General features: G+C 44.8%; 1 pseudogene; it reads left to right on the top strand.

The window, feature by feature from the left end:
- The first annotated feature begins 14,494 nt into the window (after positions 1 to 14,494).
- Positions 14,495 to 14,613, top strand: LOC143979067 (5S ribosomal RNA; annotated as a pseudogene).
- The last annotated feature ends 7,561 nt before the right edge of the window (positions 14,614 to 22,174 follow it).

The following is a 22,174-nucleotide window of genomic DNA, read 5'->3' as shown; positions in this document are numbered from 1 at the left end:
TACAAGTGCAATGCAAGTGCACTTGTAGGGCAAAGTGGATTGTCCTTTCTATATTAAGGCCCAGTGTGTCGACATGTGCTAGCTCCCATCATGGGGGATCAATGGATGTGTTTCGGGGGTGCAACCCCTTCCTCTCACCTACTTACTGTGTTTTGTGGCTTACAAAAATAAATGTATTGAAAATATACACATTTTAGGAATGGGATCATGAGGGAAATCAAAATTTTGAGTCACAATTTGTGTGCATCTTCAAAATGCTTTTGCATGAGTGAGATCACCCCACCTGATGAAGGCAAAATCTAAAGTTTGCAAAGAAAAAGCTGTGAAAATGGCATTCTTTAGATGTGCAAAGCTGGTAGAAGCATACTTGCAAAGTACTTGTGGTTGTAATTGCAACGGAAGGTGGTTCTACAAAGTATTGACATAGGGGGCTGAATACAAATGCATGCTACACTTTTCAGACATTTATTTGTAAACAAATTTAAAAACTATTTATCATTTTCCTTCCACTTCACAATTATGTGCCACTTTGTGTTGGTCTATCATATACAATCCCAATAAACAACACTTAGGTTTTTGGTTGTAACATGACAAAATGTGGAAAATTTCAGTGGGCATAAATACTTTTTCAAGGCACTTTACTTGGTAGTTCTGTTCACATTCTAGCAGCGCTGGGGATATGTCATTTTGCAGAGGGTCATGGGGCATAGCTCATGAAAATTGGCACTGGATCTACATTTCTGGATGATGTGATTAAAGTTGGATTTACATTGTGGGAATTTTTTTTTTTTTTCATTCAATAAATTCATTTTTCTCTGTGTCTGTATTTTTATTTGCTATGTATATATGTAAGGCTACCCCGAAGTAGCCACTGGTGAATAAGGAATCCCCTACCCTGCACAGCCAGGCACACAGAATTTTCCACAGCACTCTTGAGTCATGGACCAGTCCTTGCAGCTTTGTTTTTGTGTTTTTTACTCATCTCCTCCAGTAGAACCCTTGCTTGAAGCACAAAAACTCACAAGACCAGCTGGTGCACTGTTAGATGATTTAACAATAGGGCTCAGCAAGATTTCAGAATATACCCTTTACAGGCAGGGACAGCGGGCCCCTTGGTTGTGTAGCAAAGTCCTAGTGCCCAGCTGTCCTTCTGTGGCTACTGATCCCAGCACCACCTCCTCAGGCACTGCCAGCCCACCTGGCTGCAGCTGCCCTCTCTAGCCCTCCTGGCTAAGCTTCCACAGTCCTCCCAGACTGACTCTGCATCCATCTCAGACTGCTTTCTCCCAGTCCTCTCAGGCTGCCTCTCAGTCCTCCCTGACTGTAACACTCACTAGCCCAACTGCCTGTCTACTCCTTGGAGATCTCCCAGACATGCTCACTGGCTCCTGCTGTCCTCACACCTGCTTCCCTGCCTCCTTGGAAGGATCAATTCTGCACCTGAGCTCTCAGGCCCAAGGTCACCCTCCCCCCGCAGACTAAGGGGTTACCCTCAAGGGCCCACCATCAGCCTTCTAGCACTCCATCTCCAACTTCCACCAGAACTCTCCTGCCCAGCTGGGCTGACCCAGAGTATTTGAGGGGGCCTGCCCCCTGCCAACCCATCTTTTGGGGATTGGTCAGGGCCCTCGGGAATACTCCAGACAGCTCCTCCTAACCCCCCTCCCATTCCTCTGAAAGTTTCCAGTAAGTTCTAGAAGTAGTGGAGGTATCACCAGCAATGGATCACTCACCTGACCCAGATTAAAATACAGCCTTGGCTGCCAGCCAAGCCTAAAGATTTTATCTACTCTAACAAAAACCTACCACTACCTATTCTAGCACAAAGCCACTGATGAGGGTGTACCACCAGTCCCCATGTATGGGGCCTGGGCCCCATCAGTTCAACAGTGGGGCCTGGGCAGCTGGCAAGCAGAAGGAAGAGGAACCTGGACAGGAGGAAGTTGAGGGTGACATTTACAGGAATCTATCCCCTGTAGTTCCCCCCTACAGCAGCTGAAAGCCACCTCTCCCTCCCGCCACTTTTAGCTGCTGCAGGGGGGAATTTCATGGGCTCACTTCCAGTAAATGCCATCCTTGCTGCCCTTCCTGTTCAGGTTTCCCCTACTTCTGCTGGCTGGGCTGTGCCCCCCTGGTCTCCTCTTCCCACATAGTGCTGTTGGCTTCTCTTCCTCTCCACCCACTGACTTCTGTGGGGAACTACAGAGGAGCTGTTTCAGTAAATGCCATCCTCGCTGGCCCTCCTGTTCACTTTTTCCTTACTTATGCTGGCTGGGTTATGCTCCCTTGGTCCCCTCTCCCCCCGCATGTTGCTGGCTTCCCTTCCTCTCCCTCCTACTCATTGCTTTGGGGATTGTTTCACAATGGAGTGTGGGGGAAGGGGTCTAATTTACTGTCCCCTTCCTTTTCTGAATGAACACAGTAAGGTATCAGTACCAATTATTGGCTGTGTTCATTCATAACTATGTTTACTATGCTTCAGTTTGTGAATGAACAGGCAGACAGTGCAGAACACTTCCTGTTTATTTATTCTGTGCAGCTAAGGCTGCAGAGATGGAGATTGAAGACTTGCAAAAGTTAGACATCAGGGTCTGTTTAGACCCCTAATATTTCACCAAAGCCCCCCAACAAGGCTGTTAAAAACATTGTAAAAAAATAAGAAAATTGTAAAAAAAATATTAAATAAAAAATACAGTTGATTAAATGCTCATTTACATTGGTTCTCTGGCTTATGAACAGTCAAGGAGCAGTTTGTTTAGCTGAGACCTCCTCTTACTCTATGGGGACACAGTGGCTGTGTGAACAAAGTCGCAGGTCCTATTAATGACAGGTGTGCAGGCGTGAATGAGTGTCCCCAAATGCCCACTGTGTTCAGGGCCATAAACCTGCACCCACACACCTGTCAAATGATGCATTTTCTTCTGCTTAAGAGAGACCTCTGTATGGTCTGTGTAACTTCTTTTTAATCTTTCTGTGATATATTCATTGTATTTCAGACTTATCAAACTCTCCTACTCATTCAGTCCATGTAATCTTTTTTACTTTGTTAAAACATCAATAAAAACTATTGTAAGAAAAAAAAAAAAACATTTGACAGCTTTATTGTTCATAATTAATGTATGACATAAAAAATACACATAGTAAGACACATTGCTTTAAAAAATGCATTCATATACATTGCAATACATGACAGCCAACATGACTGCTGAGATAAATTAATAGAGATCAGATGCTGTAAAATAGCTTCTCAACGCATTCCGTAAAGACAAGGTTCACTTCATCAGGAGATAGAACAACTTTCAGGCTAATAACCAGCATCTGCAAGAAGACTATGTCATTAAAACACATATGTCTTCATATGAGGAACAGTAACGTTTTAATGTAATTGTATGTCCATAACTTACACCATACTTACACCACAAATACAAAATTTCTACATCTTAGCAAGTCATCAGTTAGAGAGTCAAATTAAGGTAATCCCTCATAAAAAGGTAGATGCAGTGGCTAAGTACAAACTGGGACAGTCCTGCCTGGGAAATGTGGGTGGATGAGGTCTCCAAAAGAAGGGCCCTATGGGTGGGCAAATGCACCAATATATAGATAGACACAAAAGTAGGGAACCTAGAGTATGAGTGGAGGCCTTAGTACACTATATTGTAGTAGAGTATCTAAAAAAAGAGGAATAAAAAAGAAAAACGAGGGAAGAAAAAACATGACTGTGGGGAAAAAGAACCCAAAACCAATAAGACAGGCTAATGCTTGACAAAGTGAAAGGGAAAAGTGAAACAGTGAACGATTATTATATGATCTGTGAACCAAAACAAGTGTGCAAACTTGATAAGAGTGGACAAAAACGACATTCATTTGGACCCACAGAGTATCAGAATGTCTCCAAAAACATTTTTTTAATTGCAAGATTTGCGAAAGAACCCTGAGATAAAATGTGCTGGAAAGGAGATGCTAGCCTTAAAATAAGACCATATCCCCAATGAATAAATACAGTGCCTTGAAAAAGTATTCACACCCCTTGGAATTTTCCACATTTTGTCATGTTACAACCAAAAACTTGAATATATTTTATGGGTATGTCTCTACAAGCTTTGAAAATCTAGAGAGTGACATTTTTGCCCATTATTCTCTGCTAAATAGTTTAAGCTCTGTCATATTGGATGGAGAACATCTGTAAACAGAAATTTTAAAGTCTTGCCACAGATTCTCATTTGGATTTAGGTCTAGACTTTAAGTAGGCCATTCTAACACATGAATATGCTTTGATCTAAACCATTCCATTGTAGCTCTGGCTGTATGTTTAGGGTCGTTGTCCTGCTGAAAGGTGAACCTCTGCCCCAGTCTCAAGTCCTTTGCATACACTAACAGGTTTTCTTCTAAGATTGCTCTGTGTTTGGCTCCATTCATCTCTACATCAACTCTGACCAGCTTCTCTTTCCCTGCTGAACAAAAGCATCCCCACAACATGATGCTGCCACCACCATGTTTCATGGTGAGGATGGTGTGTTCAGGGTGATGTGCAGTGTTAGTTTTCCGCCATACATAGTAAAAAACAAAAGGAGTGAAACTTGCGCTTGGTAAAGAAATAATTGATATGAGAAAGTCAATTAAGATGATAGCAGCTGAGCACAAAAAACCAGATACTAGGTCCAACTAACAGAAATGTGAAAAACAGTGCAGCGCTTAATGTGTAACACGTGACTAAATACAGTGAAACAATAAATCAGGAAAAAAACTTTCAAAGATGATGTTTCCAAAAAGTAAAACATCAATAATAAACAATACACATGTGAATATTGTGCAATAAACCAAAAATGGGTTGTTAAACCGAAAAAAGAGTAAAAAAAAACCCTTTTAGAAGGACAGAAAAATAATTATTTGAACTACAGCTTGGTGCTGTGAAGTTTGTGATTAAGTGAAAAAAACAAACAACAAAATTGAAAAACAAATCAAAACAAGTCCCATGCTTTGGATAAATGAAGTGATTTACAAGGCCCCATAAATGTGAAGATATAAGTTCATTAGATGGAACGTAAATGGAACTTTATGGTTGAACGTGAATGAAGCTTTAAAACTGGTCCCAGGTGTCACTGGTATAAGTGCTTGACCACGTAAATTCTTTCACTCTACAGTTTAAGTAAGTAGTAAAGGCTTACCAGAACCACCTTTAGTGTGCGCAAATACGAACTCCCCAAGTGTTGGGATCGGACAAGATCGTTCCTCCGACGCTCCTCGTGTGAATGGATGGCTCGAATCACCTTTCCGGATAGGAAGGTAAAGAATGACCCACACCTTCGGGTGTTCCTTGAACGTCGTCCGTTCCGGTCCGTTCGAAAAATGTTGGCGTGTCACCAAATGGATGAGAAAGAAAAAAAGCGCCAAATCGTGTGATAAAGTCTAAAACATATGTACTTTATTTTCCAACCAAATAGGCGTTGAAAGATACAAATGACTCAATGGAGTCGTATAAAATTGAACGAAAAAAATTGCTAGCAATTGCTACCATCCGCTTTATTTTACATTTTTGCTAGCAATTTTTTTCGTTCAATTTTATACGACTCCATTGAGTCATTTGTATCTTTCAACGCCTATTTGGTTGGAAAATAAAGTACATATGTTTTAGACTTTATCACACGATTTGGCGCTTTTTTTCTTTCTCATCCATTTGGTGACACGCCAACATTTTTCGAACGGACCGGAACGGACGACGTTCAAGGAACACCCGAAGGTGTGGGTCATTCTTTACCTTCCTATCCGGAAAGGTGATTCGAGCCATCCATTCACACGAGGAGCGTCGGAGGAACGATCTTGTCCGATCCCAACACTTGGGGAGTTCGTATTTGCGCACACTAAAGGTGGTTCTGGTAAGCCTTTACTACTTACTTAAACTGTAGAGTGAAAGAATTTACGTGGTCAAGCACTTATACCAGTGACACCTGGGACCAGTTTTAAAGCTTCATTCACGTTCAACCATAAAGTTCCATTTACGTTCCATCTAATGAACTTATATCTTCACATTTATGGGGCCTTGTAAATCACTTCATTTATCCAAAGCATGGGACTTGTTTTGATTTGTTTTTCAATTTTGTTGTTTGTTTTTTTCACTTAATCACAAACTTCACAGCACCAAGCTGTAGTTCAAATAATTATTTTTCTGTCCTTCTAAAAGGGTTTTTTTTTACTCTTTTTTCGGTTTAACAACCCATTTTTGGTTTATTGCACAATATTCACATGTGTATTGTTTATTATTGATGTTTTACTTTTTGGAAACATCATCTTTGAAAGTTTTTTTCCTGATTTATTGTTTCACTGTATTTAGTCACGTGTTACACATTAAGCGCTGCACTGTTTTTCACATTTACGCCATACATAGTGCTTTGCTTTTAGGCCAAAAAGTAAAATTTTGGTCTCATCTGACCAGAGCACCTTCTTCCACATGTTTACTGTGCCCACCAAATGTTTTCTCGCAAACTGCAAATGGGACATCTTCTGGCTTTCTTTCAACAATGGCTTTCTGCTTGCCACTCTTCCATAAAAGCCAGATTTGTGGAGTGCACAACTAATAGTTGTCCTGTAGACAGATTCTGTCACCTGAGCTGTGGATCTCTGCAATGGGCCTCTTGGCTACTTCTCTGATTATTGCTCTTCTTGTCAGTTTAGGTGGATGGCCATGTCTTGGAGGGTTTGCAGTTGTGCCATACTCTTTTTCCATTTTTAGGATGATGGATTGAACAGTTCTCCGTGAGATGTTTAAAGCTTGGATTATTTTTTATAACCTAACCCTGTTTTAAACTTCTCCACAACTTTATCCCTGACCTGTCCGGTTTGTTCTTTGGCCTTTATGATGAGGTTAGTTTATGAAGGTTCTCAACCAAACCTCTGAGGGCTTCACAGAACAACTGTTTTTATACTGACATTAAATTACACACAGGTGGACTCTATTTACTAATTAGGTGACTTCTGAAGGCAATTGGTTCCACTAGATTTTAGTTAGGAGTATCAAAGTAAAGGGGGAAGAATACAAATGCACACCACACTTTTCAGATATTTATTTATTAAAACATTGGAAAACCATTTTTCTTGATCATACATCACGGGACACAGGAGCTTCATTACATAGTGGGTTATATAGGCACCTCTGGTGATTGGACACTGGTTAACCAATTAAGGAGAATTCCTCCCCTATATAACCCCTCCCATATGGGAGGCACCTCAGTTTTTTCGCCAGTGTCTATGGTGGTTTGTCACGTAAAACTTTAGCTCTGTGCAGGTCCCTGCGGGGGCCTAAGGGCTACAACAAACTGGATCCATACCTCTGGCCGATATTTGACTCCCAAGATGGTATTGTAGCCGGGCCTCGTCAGCCGAAGAAACGAGGTTTGGCCTATAAGTCCTCTCCTATTGGAAGACTGGGCTCTGGGAAAACCAGACTTGGTGTACTGTTTATACAGAGCGCACAAAAGTTTCTGGCAGAGTCTTTTACATGGTCCAGGTAGGAGGCTCTTCCGAGAAAGAGCCCCAGATAAACCTGAAGGTTGGCTAACGCTGCCCGCCGTGATGGGTGAAGGCTAGAATTTGTCTTTTCAGCAATTCCTGCAGCGAGGACAGGTAAGGGAAGTTAATCCTATATATATAATTATATGATGGATTTCTTCATTTTGAGTAGTTGTATGTCTTACTTGGTTTCCACCACTAGCGGGAGTAAGAGCAGCCTGATGCATACTTACATGCCTTTCAGTACACACGCTCAGTGAAGCCTGGTTCTCCAGCTGTCTCACGTCTCCACTGCAGTCCCTGCCACAACAAGGTAACACAGGGGTCCCACATAGTCTGGGGGTCCAACGCAGCTCCGGTGGAGTTCTCCTTTCCCCCCCCCTGGATCCCACGGTCCTCGTGCATGCGCGCGTGTGCACGCGCACCGGGCGTGTTCCCGGCCTAATGGAGGAGGGGGGAGTGTGGTTGTGAGCCGTGCATGTCAGTGTGCACGGCACTGTACTGCGCAGGCACCAGGCGGCAGATTTAAAAAGCCCAGAGCGTCAGGGGGCTGTAAGTGGAGACACAGGAGCTGTGGGCAGTAAGCATCCAAGGGGATTGGATCCAGGCAAACCTTGGACACCTACTCAGCATCAAGTTGTGCAGTTTAACCACTTCCCACCCGGCCAATGCATATATACGGCCGGGTGGGAGCCGTCTACTCCTGATAGGACGTTCAGGAACGTCATTCAGGAGTAGCGGGATCGCGCGCGCGCGCGCCCGCGCAGCGGCGCGATCCCGATGTGCTCGTGTCACCCGGACACGGCACATCTCAGATCGGCAGGAGGGCTCTGTGATTGGCCCTCCTGATCACATGACGGCCGTGTCCAATCACGGCCGTCATGTGATGTAAACAAACAGCCGGTTGCTAGGCAATCGGCTCTCCTCTCCTCACACGGAAGTCACCGCTGAGGAGAGGAGAGCAGAACGCTGCAGCCGGCTGATGATCAGTGAGTATGGGCTGCTTTTTACAGCTTTTTACTCACCGATCATCAGTGTAGTGTAAACACACAACACACCACACAGTACAAACACAGTCCCCACACATGTCCCCAAAACACACATGTCCCCAAAACATACATGTCCCCAAATAATAAAAACACATGTACCTAATAATAAAAACATGTCCCCCACATATGTCCCACTAAAATCACATGTCCCAATGATTATCTGCACACATATGTACGTGATCACCTGCACACATATGTACATGATCATTTGCGTACATATGTCCGTGATCACACAAACCAATTATTATACACTTAACGGAATTTTTTTTACCAAAAACATGTAGCAGAATACATTTTGGCTTAAATTTATGACAAAATTTGATTTTATTGGATTTCTTTTCAAATAGAAAAAAGAAAATATTGTTTTTTTTCCAAATTTCCGCTATTTTTGCGCTTATATCGCAAAAAAAAAAAACGGAGTCGTGAATAAATAACACCAAAATAAAGCTCTATTTGTGCGAACAAAATGATAACAATTTCATTTGGGTACAGTGTAGCATGACCGCGCAATTGTCACTGAAAGCGCTAGAGCGCTGAAAGCTGAAAATTGGGCTGGGAAGGAAGGGGGCGAAAGTGCCCTGTATTGTAGTGGTTAAGCATATATATTTATTGTGAGACTTTAAGCACAAGAGTGATTGCACTTGTACTAGTACCTCTGCTTTGTAGCTGGGACTATGTCTCCTCGCAAAGGCACTGGTAAATCACAGCCTAGGTCCAGGGGTTCTAAAAGTGCCTGTAAGTTACCATCCCCCCCTGCAAGACTGGAGCCAGCCTCTCAAGACGAGTCAGTGCCCCTGTCAGGTTTTGCAGCCTCTCCTAATGTCCCAGCCCTGGTTTATGTCACTGAGGACTCCCTTAGGGCTACATTGGAGGGTTTTGAAGGGAGAATAATGAATTTTATTTCTGCTTCCCTGAAAGATAGCAGGAAAAGGGGTAGATCCCCTCCCTCTGCTGAAATTCCTCTCTCAGATGATTCTTCTGAAAATGAGGAGAGATCCCTGTCTTGGGACAGGGATCATGAGCAGTCGGATGAATCAGAGGAAGAGGAGAGAGTCCCCTCCTCCCAGGCGCTCAGAAAACGGGTGCAGTATTATACTGAATTGGTGCGTACCACATTCAGAATTCCTGCTGCTGAAGTCGCTACGTCCTCTGTTTCTTCCCTGGGAGTCAGGAAAGCCTCACAGACTGCCTATTCCTTTCCAATTCATCCCTTAATGGATGAATTGTTGTATGAGGATTGGGGACATCCTGATAAACTGTTTGCTCCTCCTAAAAGGTTTTCTATGCATTATCCTCTGGAGGAGAGTTTCACCAAGAAGTGGGCGGTCCCATCTGTTGATGCGGCTGTTTCTTGCGTGAATAAAAACCTGACTTGTCCCTTGGATAATGCGCAGGTATTTAAAGATCTAACTGATAAGAAGCTGGAAACCTTATTAAAAGCCTCCTTTTCCATGACTAGTGCTGTAGTGCAACCTACAGTCGCAGCCGTGGAGTTGTGCCAGTTCCTCAAGGAACAGGTTAAGCAGATGCTTGGGCTCCTTCCCAGCGAGGAAGTAGAGAAGTGTGCAGAAATGCCTCACATTCTGTGTTTCATGATTGATGCGATTTTGGATTCTGTCCAACAAGCATCACGTTTGTCCCTCATGTTGGTACACATGCGAAGGGCCCTATGGCTAAAGAATTTTGCAGATGAGCTGTCATGCAAGAAGCATTTGTTTGGGTTCCCGTTTACAGGGGAACGTTTGTTTGGAGAAGAATTAGATAAATTCGTCCAAAAAATTTCAGGGGGTAAATCTACTCTCCTTCCAGTCAAAAGGAGCAAGCGTCCTTCATTCAGGCGTGCTCTCTCTCCCAGAGCATCAAGCTCTAAGCAGTGGCGACGGCCTTCTCAACCCTCCTCTACAGGAAAGGCTCAGGGCTGAGCCCAGGGGCAGAAAAAGACTTGGGGGCGAAAGCCTGCCAAGCAGAACCCAAAAGCTTCCTTGCGAAGGGGCGCCCCCGCTCGGCCGAGTGGGGGGAAGGCTCCTGCAGTTTGCAGGAGCCTGGCGGGAAGAGATCCGGGACAAGTGGGTGATCTCTTCGGTATCTCTGGGCTACAGGCTAGAGTTTCAGGAGATTCCACCTTCTCGCTTTCTAAGGTCAAGGATCCCCAGGGATCCAGTAATGCAAAAAACGCTATTTCTGGCCTTAGATCACTTACTATCCCGGGGGTGATAGTAGAAGTGGACCCAAAAGAACAGGGTTCAGGGTTTTACTCAAATCTCTTCACCGTTCCGAAGCCAAATGGAAGTGTCAGACCTATCCTAGATCTGAAGGATCTGAACCGGTTTTTACGCATCCGGTCCTTCCGAATGCAGTCAATCCGCACTGTGGTCTCCTTCCTGCAAGGGAGTTTATGGCATCAATAGACATCACGGATGCATATCTCCATGTGCCAATTTTTCCAGCACACCAAAAATTTCTAAGGTTCGCGGTAGAGCGGTGCCATTTTCAATTTGTGGCCTTGCCGTTCGGGCTTGCTACGGCCCCTCGAGTCTTCACAAAGATTCTGGACCCTCTCTGGGCAAACCTAAGAGCTCAGGGTATAGCCGTCATGGCTTATCTAGACGACTTGCTTCTCATGGAGAAAACAGTAGCGTTCCTGAACCACAGCGTCACCAGAACGCTAGAACACCTGGAACGCCTAGGTTGGATCATAAACCTAGAAAAGTCGTCCCTACAGCCTGCCACCAGGTTGGAATACCTGGGTATGATCATCGACACCGCTCAGGGCAAGGTGTTTCTTCCAAGGCCAAAGGCCTTGGTCATTGGGGATCTGGTGCGCCTAATTCTGGGCAGGAGATCTTCCCCCATTCTATTGTGCATGAGACTGTTAGGGAAAATGGTAGCCTACTTCGAGGCCATCCCATTCGCACAGTTCCACTCAAGGCCTCTGCAAAGATGCATCGTTGCGGCTTGGAACAGGAAGCCCCAATCCTTGGATCTTCCTTTGCGTCTATCCCCAGGGACACGCAGGAGTCTCATCTGGTGGTTACAAACCAAGAATTTGCTGAAGGACAAAACTTTTCTTCCTCTTCCATGGAAGATTATCACGACAGATGCCAGCCTGACACGCTGGGGAGCATTGTTGGAGGAGGAAATGTTGGAGGGGAAATGGTCTGCGATCGAGAAGCTATTGGCCATTAATGTCCTGGAGATCCAGGCAGTTTATATGGCTCTCATAAAGTGGTCTTACAGACTACGAGGTCTCCCTGTTCGGGTGCAGTGGCTTATATCAATCACCAGAGCGGTACCAGGAGTCTGGTGGCCCAAAAAGAGGTGAATCGCATACTTGTCTGGGCAGAAAAGCATGTTCCGTGTCTTTCTGCAGTCTTCATTCCAGGAGTGGAAAATTGGCAGGCGGATTTTCTGAGCCGCCAGCAGTTGTGCCCAGGAGAATGGGCTCTGCACCCCGACGTGTTTCAGAACATATGTCACAGGTGGGGTACTCCAAACGTAGATCTGTTTGCATCCAGGTTCAACAAGAAACTGGACAATTTTGTGTCAAGGACAAAAGATACACTTGCTCAGGGGTCAGATGCTCTGACAGTTCCCTGGGATCAGTATAATCTGATCTATGCCTTCCCCCCCGAGCCCGCTTCTGTCGTGGTTCCTGGGAAGAGTCAAGAGGGAGACAAAATCGGTCCTTTTGGTGGCCCCGGCTTGGCCCAGGCGACCGTGGTACGCAGAGATCATGAAGTTGGCAGTAGGCAGGCCATGAATCCCCCTCTCCGGCCAGATCTGCTCTCACAGGGTCCAATTTACCACCCTGCTTTACGCAGTCTGAATTTGACGGTTTGGCTGCTGAGACCCACATTCTGAGAGACCGTGGGCTTTCGGGGAGAGTCCTTTCTACTCTGGTCAATGCCAGAAAGCCGGCCTCCAGGCTTATTTATTACAAAATCTGGAGGGCATATGTTTCCTGGTGTGAACTCAGGAAATGGCATCCTAGAAAGTATGTCATTAGCAGGATCTTGGCCTTTCTCCAGTCAGGCCTAGAAATGAATTTGGCCATAAGCACTATCAAGGTGCAGAATTCGGCCCTGTCAGTGTTTTTTCAGAAGCCACTTGCATCGCATTCCCTGGTGCGGGCTTTCATCCAGGGGGCCATGCGGATAAGACCGCCAGTCAAACCTCCGGTATTCCCATGGGATCTGAATTTGGTTCTCTCGGCTTTGCAGGGGCAACCATCTGAACCTTTGCATCTGGCTTCATTAGTTCTCCTGACTAAAAAATTGGTCTTCTTGGTAGCCATATCCATGACTAGAAGAGTATCAGAGCTAGCAGCTCTTTCCAGCAAGGAGCCGTATCTAATTATTCATAAGGACCGGGTGGTCATGCGTCCCAACAGGTCCTTTCTACCTAAGGTGGTTTCGGGATTCCATTTGAATCAAGATGTAATCCTACCATCCTTTTTTCCGGACTCACAGTCCGCAGAAGAAGAATCTTTGCACACTTTGGATGTGGTTAGAGCAATCAGTATATATCTTCAAGCAACTGCTCAGATAAAGAAAACTGATTGCTTGTTTTTTTTGCCGGAAGGCCCTAGGAAGGGCCAGGCGGCGTCAAAATCCACTCTCTCAGGGTGGATTAGACAGGTTATTTCTCAGGCCTATAGTGTAAAGGGGAAGATTCCTCCTTTTCAAGTGAAAGCACACTCTACTAGGGCTGTAAGTGCTTCTTGGGCAGTGCATCACCAGGCCTCCCTGGCTCAGATCTGTAAGGCTGCAACTTGGTCATCAGTCCACACATTCACCAGATTCTATCAGGTGGATGTCAGAGGGCAAGAGGATATCGCCTTCGGGCGCAGTGTACTGCAGGCTGCATATTAGGTCCTCCGGTCCCTGGCGGTCTATAATTATGATCTGTGTCTCCCTCCCCTTAATCTGAGCATTGCTTTGGGACATCCCACTATGTAATGAAGCTCCTGTGTCCCGTGATGTATGATCAAGAAAATTGGATTTTTATATACAGCTTACCTGTAAAATCCCCTCTTGGGTTTTACGTGGTTTCTTATTGCTTTGCTACAAAACTGAGGTGCCTCCCATATGGGAGGAGTTATATAGGGGAGGAATTCTGCCTAATTGGTTAACCAGTGTCCAATCACCAGAGGTGCCTATATAACCCACTATGTAATGAAGCTCCTGTGTCCCGTGATGTACTCTCAAGAAAAGGATTTTACAGGTAAGCTGTATATAAAAATCCCATTATCATTTTCCTTCCACTTCACAATTATGTGCCACTTTGGGTTGGTCTATCACAAAAAAAAACAATAAAATAAATGTATGTTTTTGGTTGTAACATGACAAAATGTGGAAAATTTCAAGGGGTATGAATACTTTTTCAAGACACTGTAAACATAGCAAAAAGAACCAAGGACCCTGGCCTGTTTATTGATCGCATTTATCCCTGTTGCCTAGACTGATCCTTTTTTATGGCCATGTCTCTGCCTTTGGCCTGAACTGACCCATCTGCATATCTGAATGACTATGTTCCTCTGAGACACCAATCCCAGCCATCCCCTGTGAATAACTGCAACCTGGAACCACAATTCTTTTGGATTCTTTTGTTCTTACTTTATTCCTTTCTTCAGCCTCTTGTACTTCCTGGTCAGTGAACATGACATTCCTGGGGGTATCCATGTACTAGTAGGCTAGGCGTTCTTGGTTTATAGGAACTGGGACTGCTATAGGTGATGCTACACTAAGCTATATTCCCTGACCACTCATATAGAGGAGACCATTACAGCACATTGACTTTGATAAAACTGATTTATCCATGTGAACAGTGAAAAAATCTCACGCATGTGGTATTGTCATACTCAGAAGGAGTAGCAAAATGTGTTTTGGGGTGTAATTCTAACTATGCCTATGCTGTGTGTGAGAACTATCTTATTAAATTTGGCCTACAGCCACACCACCCTGGATGCATTTAATCTTGTCTGGTCTCGGAAGCTAAGCAGGGTCAGGCCTGCTTAGTACTGAGATGGGAAACCGCCTGAGAATAGCAGGTGCTGTAGGCTAAAAAAAAAAATTGACAACTTTGTGTAAAAAAAATGTTTCATTTTCGTACTGCATTTTAAAAAAAAACTTGTGGCAAAAAAATGAAATCTTCAAAAGACTCACCATGCCTGCTAAAAATACTTTTGGGTGTTTGCTTTCCATTTTGTGGGTGTTTCTGCTGTCCTGGTGCTCCAGAGCCTCCAAAAATGTGATAGGTAGTCAGGAAATTAGATATATAAATTATGCTTCTAGAATGCCTGAAGGTGCTCCTTGGATTTTGGGCCCCTCTTTGTGGCTAGGTTGTGAAAGGTCTCACACATGTGGTATCGCCATATGTGGGAGAAGTTGCAGAATGTGTTTTGGGGTTTAATTCTAAGTATGCCTGTGTGTAAGAAAATACCTTATTAACCACTTAAGGACCGCCGTATTGCCATTGTACATCATTACAATGACACAGGCAGGCACAAGCACGTACATGTACGTGCCTGCCTTCTAGCGGGTGGGGGGTCCGATCGGACCCCCTCCCGCTGGATACGGCGGTCCGGTTCGCTGCAGGAGCTATCTGTGATGAGGGGATGGCCGTTGGTTTCTGGCCATCCCCTCTCGATCGCTCATGGCCAATGACAAGCTTCCTCCCACTGTGTATTGTATACACAGGAAGGAGGAAGTGATGTCATTCTCCTCGGGGCGGTCTTTTTGACCGGACTACGAGGAGAAGACAAAAAGTAAGTGTGCACCAACACTACACTGACATGTAGGTACACACAGGCACACAAACCCCCCCCCCAACCCCTCCCCCGATCGCAGCATTAGTGTCGCTATTGTGGCTAGGTAGCTAGTTATTTTTATAGGTTCACCGCCAGGTTTTTATAGCGCTAGGTACCCCGATATACTACCCAATAATGGTTTTAACCCCCTGATTGCCCCTAGTTAACCCTTTCACCCCCTTTTGCCAGTGTCACTAAGCGATCATTTTTCTGATCGCTGCATTAGTGTCGCTAGTGTCGCTAGGTAGCTAGTTATTTTTTTAGGTTCACCGCCAGGTTTTTATAGCACTAGGTACCCCGATATACTACCCAATAATGGTTTTAGCCCCCTGATTGCCCCTAGTTAACCCTTTCACCAGCGATCACAGTATAAGTGTCACTGGTGACGCTGGTTAGCCAGTTAGTTATTTAGGTTCCCCGTCAGGTTTTTATATAGCGCCAGGGACCCCCATATACTACCTAATAAAAATTTGAACCCCCTGATTGCCCCTAGTTAACCCTTTCACCAGTGATCACCGTATAAGTGTTACGGTGACTCTGGTTAGTTTGCTCTTTTTAGCATCAGGGCACCCACCATTTATTACCCAATAAAGGTTTAACCCCTGATCACCCGGCGGGTGATATCAATTAGGTTTTAGGGTCAGGGTCTGAGTCGCCCCAGGCAGCGCTAGGGTAGTGCCAGTACCGCTAACACCCACACGCAAAGCATAAACCTCCCGTAGTGGTATAGAATCTGAACAGATCAATATCTGATCTGATCAGATCTATACTAGCGTCCCCAGCAGTTTAGGGTTCCAAAAAAAGCATTGTTAGCGGGATCAGCCCAGATACCTGCTGGCACCTGCGTTTTGCCCCTCTGCCCAGCCCACCCAAGTGCAGTATCGATTGATCACTGTCACTTACAAAACACTAAACACATAACTGCAGTGATCGCAGAGTCAGGCCTGATCCCTGCGATCGCTAAGTTTTTTTTGGTAGCATTTTATATTTAAATCCGGAAGGCAGTGCTTGGGTTTTCGGGGTCCCGTACGTGGCTAGGCTCCCAAAAAGTCCCCCACATGTAGTATCCCCGTACTCGGGAGAAGCAGCAGAATTTATTTTGGGGTGTAATTTGACTTATGCCCATAGCATGTGTGAGCAATATATCATTTAGTGACAACTTTGTGCAAAAAAAAAAAACATTTTTAAATTCCTGCAACTTGTGGCAAAATATAAAATATTTCATGGACTCAACATGCCTCTCAGTAAATAGCTTGGGGTGTCTACTTTCCAAAATGGGGTAATTTGGGGGGGTTTGTGCTATTTTGGCATTTCATGGCCTTCGAAACTGTGATAGGTAGTGAGGAGTGAAATCAAAAATTTGCACCCTTAGAAACCCTGAAGGCAGTGATTGGTTTTCGGGGTGCCGTACGCAGCTAGACTCCCAAAAAGTCCCACATATGTGGTATCCTCGTACTCAGGAGAAGCAGCAGAATATATTTTGGGGTGCAATTCCACATATAACTATGGCATGTGTGAGCAATATATCATTTAGTGACAACTTTTTGTAAACTTTTTTTTATTTTTTTTTGTCATTATTCAATCACTTGGGACAAAAAAAAAATATTCAGCAGGCTCAACATGCCTCTCCACAACTTCCTTGGGGTGTCTTCTTTCCAAAATGGGGTCATTTGGGGGGGTTTGTGTTATTTTGGCATTTTATGGCCTTCGAAACTGTGATAGGTAGTGAGGAGTGAAATCAAAAATTTGCACCCTTAGAAACCCTGAAGGCAGTGATTGGTTTCGGGGTGCCGTACGCAGCTAGACTCCCAAAAAGTTCCACATATGTGGTATCCTCGTACTCAGGAGAAGCAGCAGAATATATTTTGGGGTGCAATTCCACATATAACTATGGCATGTGTGAGCAATATATCATTTAGTGACAAATTTTTGTAAACTTTTTTTTTTTGTGTCATTATTCAATCACTTGGGACAAAAAAAAAAAAATATTCAATGGGCTCAACATGCCTCTCCACAACTTCCTTGGGGTGTCTTCTTTCCAAAATGGGGTCATTTGGGGGGGTTTGTACTGCCCTGCCATTTTAGCACCTCAAGAAATTAGATAGGCAGTCGTAAATTAAAAGCTGTGTAAATTCCAGAAAATGTACTCTAGTTTGTAGACGCTATAACTTTTGCGCAAACCAATAAATATACGCTTATTGACATTTTTTTTTACTAAAGACATGTGGCTGAATAAATTTTGCCCTAAATGTATGACTAAAATTGAGTTTATTCGATTTTTCTTTTTCTACAAAAAGTAGAAAATATCATTTTTTCTCCAAATTTTCGGTCTTTTTCCATTTATATCGCAAAAAATAAAAATCGCAGAGGCAATCAAATACCATCAAAAGAAAGCTCTATTTGTGGGAAGAAAAGGGCGCAAATTTCGTTTGGGTGCAATATTGCATGACCGCGCAATTACCAGTTAAAGCAGCGCAGTGCGAAATTGTAAAAAGACCTCTGGTCCTTAGGGTGTTTATTGGTCCGGGGCTGAAGTGGTTAATTGACAACTTTGTGTAAAAAAATACATTTTCATTTTCTTCTCCTTTTTCCAAAAACCTTTGCCAAAAAAATTATATTTTCAAAAGACTCACTATACCTTTCAGAAAATACCTTAGAGTGTTTGCTTTACAAAATTGGGTCATTTTGTACGTGTTATTACTGCCCTTGTGATCTATGGCCTCCAAAATGTGTTAGGTAGTCAGGAAATTAGATGCTTAATCTATGCTCCTTGAAAGCCCAAAGGTGTTCCTTTTTTTGGGGACTCTTTATACATCTATGCTGTTAAAAAAATCTCACACGGGGGCGCATGCGCGCAGCTCGACGTGATGGACGTCTGCCACTAGAGCTCCGCACTCCCCGCAACGGTCCCGGGACTTTATAAAGCTATCGACATCACCACAACCAGGCAATCCGCCGGTACGGTTCGCCGGTACCACCGAGCACCCCCCGGGATGGTCCTGACAGGCCATCGGGGTAAATCAAAGCCGAAGCCGATCAAAGAGGCACTCGCGCCGGCCTCGTCCAAGGTGGCCGCGAAAGCACAAGCTCAGGCCCTCTCGCAGCGCTCCAGCTCCCCCGCTGACACAGCGGATCCTCACAGCGATGATTCCGATGAGGACGATGGGCGCAACAAGGAGGACTTCCCTGCACTTCCAAAGCCAGGTATGCCACAAGCTGACCTCCTTGCACACTTTGAAAAAATGCTGCATAAGGCCCTGAAAGTGACCTCAGAGCAAATAACCACCAAACTGACACACGAGATACGTGAATTGGGACAGCGCTCTGCTGACCTTGAGACCCGAGCAGACGACATGGAATTAACCCTTAAAGAACATGATCAAGAGCATTTAGCACTTCGGGAGGAAAACGCAATGCTCCTTTCCCGGCTGGAAGACGCCGAGAATCGCTCAAGGAGGGCGAATCTGCGCCTCCGTGGCATTCCGGAAACGGTGCAGGATATACAATCCTTTACTACAGCCCTATTCCAAGAGCTTTCCCCATCGATTCCGATTGAGCGTCTGGAATTTGATCGGATTCACAGAGCCCTGACGCGCCGACAACCTGACGGTCCCCCACGGGATATCATTGTGAAACTTCATTTTTTCAGGTCCAAGGAACAACTTCTTGTTGCTGCCCGTAGCAAAGAAAACACCCTCACATTCCAAGGGCATGCCTACCAGTTATTTACTGACTTGGCCCCTCTCACAATTGCTAAACGGAGGGCCATGAAGCCACAGCTACAAGTACTTATCCACCACCAAATCAAATATATGTGGCGTTTTCCTTTCGCCCTTCATTTCACCTATAACGGTCAACAATACACCTGTACCTCTCCGGAAGCTCTCCAGCGCCTCCTTGAGTCTCTACATCTAACAACGCCAGAACAATCAACTGAGACTTCACTTCCACGCACCCCTGCTCGTCTCACCCCATATCCTCATACGACGACCCCTAAACGAGACCCCAGGGACATACGTTCCCCAAGATCCATCCGGAAGGGTACACCAGCGAGGGCCTCTGCAGCAAATCTCCACAGCCCTAGAGTGTTTGTACCTCGCTGACCGGTCTCTACCGCCCTATTGATCGTCATCTTGTTTTCACCCACATTGCGGGCGCTTTGAGCCTTAGCCCGGTGGTTCACTTTACCTGTTATGGTTACTGGTCACCTACATACTGGATGCACTTTTGACCTTGCTTTTTCGTTTTGTTTTTTGTTTTTTGATTTTTAATTTTTAGATTTTTGAGTTTTGATTTGTTGATTTTTGATTCTCGATCATTTGCTTTTGATTTTCGAGGTACTTTTACGCATTATAGCAGGTCCCTTCTCCTTCTACTGTATTGCACCCGTGGACCCCTTTGTTTGCCATGTTGATTTTTTACTTATCATAGAGGTCCATGGAATTTGGCTTTCCGTTAGCCAGGGAGAATGCGCCTGCTAAGCCTGCTGTCTTTCCTCAATGTCCCTTTCGAAGCTGATCTACCCCTACCCCTCTCCTTTCCTTCCCTTCCCCCTCCTTACCCCCCCCCCTCCTTGCCCCTCCCTTTTCCCCCTCCTCCCCTCCTCTTTCCCCCCCACACAGGATCTGACAATCATACTGTTATTTTTATTCTTATATCACTCTATGTTCCATGAAGGTTATGGTTAAAGTACATTTGTTGACCTTATTTGAATGACTTTCGGCTGTTTTAGCATGTTTTTTGTTATTACTTGCAACGCTTCTCCCTGTCCCGGTATGTTGCGGGGAACGGCCACTGCTTCCCCCCACCTAGGTGCGCTCTCCCCATGGCGGATTCCTCTGCTGTCGGGACCACGCACTTTAGAGTCGGGCGATCCAGTCTCTTCCGACTCACACTGGTTTACCTAACTTTCGCCTTACATACCTACTCTGATGTCTCTCTACCCTTCTTTCTCTTTACTCTTTTTTCTTCCAACTCACACTCTTTTCAAGCCCTTCTTACTATTTCTGGTCGGTGGGCCTGGGATGACCCCAGGTCTTACTATAGTGCTTGCCCATGTCTTGACCCATGGCCCCCCTAAATATACTATCACTTAATGCTAAAGGTCTCAACTCTCCTAATAAAAGGGTAAAGGCATTTCGATCTTTCGTGTCCTTAAAAGCAGGTATAGTAGCGTTACAAGAAACACATTTTTCTACACATAATACTCCTAAATTCTTCAGTAGCAGTTACCCCTTAGTATATACAGCCTCTGCGGCTACAAAACAGCGGGGGGTCCTCTTGGCGCTCCATCGTTCCCTCCCGTTTACTTTTACCTCAGTTATCCAAGATCCTGAGGGACGGTATATTATCCTGTCGGGCTTTCTTCAAGAATCTGAGGTAACTTTAGTTTCCTACTATGCTCCCAATTCCAATCCCATCCCCTTCTTTTCTCACCTTTTTCAGGTAATTAAGTCGCATCTTAAAGGCACCTTGATTATGTGTGGGGACTCAAACCTAGTCATTCACCCGTCTATTGATAAATCTCCCTACGTGCCGGACCACCATTCACTATCGGTTAAGTTCCGATCATTGCTCCAACAATACTATCTATTGGATACGTGGAGGGAATGTAATCCCGCAAAGAAAAATTACTCCTTTTTCTCTAATCCTCACAATTCATTTTCCAGAATTGACCACATATTTATCCCAGTAGCTTCCTCCCCCATCCTGCTCCAATCTCTCATTCACCCAATCACCTGGTCCGACCATTGTGCAGTGATTACCACTATCTCTTCACTTGTGCCACAATCCAGCGAAAGGTTCTGGCGCATGAACGACAAATATCTCACAAACGAATCTTTTCGACTTGACATTGAAGTAGCATTACGTGATTATCTCGTGCACAATGCCGTCCCAGGCACCTCCCCTGTTCTTCTATGGGAAGCCCATAAACCTGTTATACGAGGTAAATGTATTTCTACCGCCTCTTTCCTCAAAAAAGATAGACTTAATCGTATACAACATTTAGAATCCGAATACCAACGCCAGTTCCTGCTATTTCAAACGACACCTTCAGAGACGAACAAGTCTAAGTTAGATAACATCCGTCTCGAATTGGACTTGCTCTTTTCTGAAGCAGCTGACAAATCTTTGCGTAGGGCCCATCACTCTATCTACACAAAATCCAACAAGCCTGATACATTTTTAGCCCTCCGCCTTAGACAACCAGAGCGTATCCACAAACCAATTAGACTCAAACTCCACAGTGGGACCCACACTAGCAACCCAGCCAGAATAGTGAATGAATTCTCTAAACACCTCGCTAAACTATATAAATCCCCTGCCCCCTTTCCTCTTGATAAAGCTGAGGCTTTATTTCGTAATTTACCGATTCCCTCCCTCCCGACCCTTGCCCGCAATGCCTTTGAGGAAGAGATCTCGTCATCTGAGGTGTCTCAAGCTATCAAATTACTCAAACCCAGTAAACAACCCGGCCCTGACGGTTTCACTGGGCTGTACTATAAGAAGTTTAAGGAAGTCCTGTCCCCTCTCTTGGCGAATTCCTTTAATGCTCTGCTGAAGGGGGAAATCTTCGGTACCGAGACGCTCACAGCCTCAGTCTCTATGATACCCAAACCTGATGCTGACCATTCTGTATGGTCTAACTACAGACCGATATCACTCTTGAACCTGGACGTGAAACTTTTAGCAAAAATCCTGTCCACACGATTAAACCCACACATTGGAGGATTGATACATAGGGATCAGGTAGGATTTATTCCCAAACGTCAAGCTAGTGATAACGTGCGTCGGGTCATTTTACTACAGCATT

This window comes from Lithobates pipiens, unplaced genomic scaffold (assembly GCF_037356315.1).
Source record: "Lithobates pipiens isolate NorthernLeopardFrog02 unplaced genomic scaffold, aLitPip1_a1.2 Scaffold_13, whole genome shotgun sequence".
NCBI classification, from domain to species: domain Eukaryota; kingdom Metazoa; phylum Chordata; class Amphibia; order Anura; family Ranidae; genus Lithobates; species Lithobates pipiens.
The sequence above is the reverse complement of the archived record's forward strand: the minus strand, read 5'-3'. Positions and strand labels throughout refer to the sequence as shown.